The sequence below is a fragment of the Oryctolagus cuniculus genome, chromosome 1 (genome assembly GCF_964237555.1).
Source record: "Oryctolagus cuniculus chromosome 1, mOryCun1.1, whole genome shotgun sequence".
Lineage (NCBI taxonomy): Eukaryota > Metazoa > Chordata > Mammalia > Lagomorpha > Leporidae > Oryctolagus > Oryctolagus cuniculus.
The window spans coordinates 196,011,516-196,013,791 of record NC_091432.1 but is presented as its reverse complement, the minus strand read 5'-3'; the positions used below and the strand labels follow the sequence as shown (position 1 = coordinate 196,013,791).

Sequence of the window (2,276 nt, the reverse complement as noted above, 5' to 3'; positions counted from 1 at the left end):
TAGAAGTATGTGCAGGGGCCGGCGCCATGGCACAGTAGGTTAATCCTCCACCTGTGGCACTGGCATCCCATATGGGTGCTGGTTCTAGTCCCAGCTATTCCTCTTCTGATCCAGCTCTCTCTGCTATGGCCTGGGAAAGCAGTAGAGGATGCTTCAAGTCCTTGGGCCTCTGCACCTGTGTAGGATACCTGGAAGAAGCTTCTGGATCCTGGCTTTGGATTGGCTCAGGTCTGGCTGTTGTGGCCTTTTGGGAAGTGAACCAGTGGAAGGAAGACTTTTCTCTCTGTCTCTCCCTCTCACTGTCTGTAACTCTACATCTCAAATAAATAAACTTTAAAAGAAAAAGAAGGAGGAGGAGGAGGAGGACATGTAGGGGCAAGCTCTCTTTCTGACCACTTCTCTGGCCTAGACTCCCTCAGCATCTGGCTTTGCACATAAGTGGCGCCATGATTAAGAAGGACAATCAGCTGTCCTATCTGGATCCAATAGCAATGGCCAGGTCAAGGGGTACAGTCCGCTCTTCAGGGCCAACAATCCAGGATTATCTGAATCTACCAAGACCTACCTGTGAAGAAGTAAAAGAGCAATTAGAAAAGAAAAAGAAAGTCTCCAAGGCTTTGAGTGAATTTTAAGAAAGAAAAAATGAATGGGAACTGAAAGAAAGATCTAGAAAAGCAAAGAGAAATTTTCATGTGGAATTCAAAGCAGAGCCAAAAAATAGACACAAGAACAAAGGAAAGAAGAAATCTGGTAGATGTTCATCTTCCTCATCAAACTCTCGTTCTTCCAGCAGTTCTCTGCATTCTGAAGATGAGAATAAGAAACAAGGTAAAAAGAGAAAGAAAAAGAATCATTCACAAAAGTTTTCCAAAAGCTCCATGTCAGAAACTGAATCAGACAGTAAGGATAATTTTTAAAAGAACTGGCAATCAAAGGCTGCAACTGAGAAAGAAAAGCACATTAAAAAAAGAAATAAAAGCACATTAGGGTTGATGCTGTGGTGCAGTGGGTTTAAGCTGCCATCTGCAGTGCTGGCATCCCACATAGGCGCTGGCTTGAGTCCTGGCTGCTCCACTTCTGATCCAGCTACCTGCTAATGTGTCTGGGAAAGTGGTGGAGGATGGCCCAAATGCTTGGGCTCCTGAACTCATGTGGAAGGCCTGGGGGAAGCTCCTGGCTCCAGCCTGACCCAGCCCTGGCCATTTAGCTATTTAGGGAGTGAACCAATGGATGGAAGATTCTCTCTCTCTCTCTCTCTCTCTCTCTGCAATTCTGACTTATAAGTAAATGTCTATAAAACAAATAAGGAAACTTTGGAAAATAAATTTTTAAAAGCATTTTAAAGGACTCAGCAAAGAAAGATGGATCCTGAAGATATGCCTTTATCATCTGAATCTTTGTCAGAATCAGATTATATTTAGGAGGTATGTGCAAAAAGAAGAAAAGCAGTAAATAGGTGACAAAGCAACAGAAAAAAGTGAAAAGCTTAAGAAACACAGTAAGAAGAAGAAAAAAAAGGCTAAAAGTTCAAGTCCTGGCTCACCATAACATTAAGAAAAATCAGGACCCCTTTTAAACAAAGTGCAATGTCTAAGGACATTTCAACTGTGAAAAGCATGGCATAGTTGCTAAAACACATGCGTTTTCCTGCTTTTAGAATTATTCCTAGACTATCCAGTAGCTACTCAGATGCTGCATGTGAAAAGGGCCATTAATTGTTGCCTGCTGCCTCAACACCTATTTTCTCTATTCCAATGTGTGTGATAACCCTGGGAGATACAACACTATGATCCAACTAGTGGTTCAGATATTTGAGAATAAGCTAGTCACTTTGGAAATATCTAATAACAAATCAACAGAAATTGAGCCTAGATATATCTTTACTATGTAATCAGAAATGACCAGAAGAAAACCAGTTTATTTGGGTGCAAAACACTTTGAATATGTTTTATCAGCATGCATTTTCCATGAACTTTTTGAAGATGCCTTGTAGGCATGGATTTCAATTTTTTTGCATCAAAATCACCTTATCTTTTAATTTCATTTTTCCACAAACATTTTGAAGAATCTTTGTGTAGATTTCTATATTTTCTCCCAATTCTTTGGTATAAAAAGTCATGAGCATTTGATAAGTTATCTCATGCATTATGCCTTAATTTCAAATAAGTTTAGACAAATCCAGTCTGTTGATGCTGGCTTAGAGGGTCCCTTGAATGGACAGTTCATTTTAAGGGGACATCTTGAATCCACTTGTTCTCTGTTTACTTTTTTTTTTT

The 2,276-nt window shown here is 40.1% G+C and overlaps 1 pseudogene; it reads left to right on the top strand.

The window, feature by feature from the left end:
- Positions 1-446: 446 nt before the first annotated feature.
- On the top strand, positions 447-1,548 carry LOC100352368 (protein FAM133B-like; annotated as a pseudogene).
- The last annotated feature ends 728 nt before the right edge of the window (positions 1,549-2,276 follow it).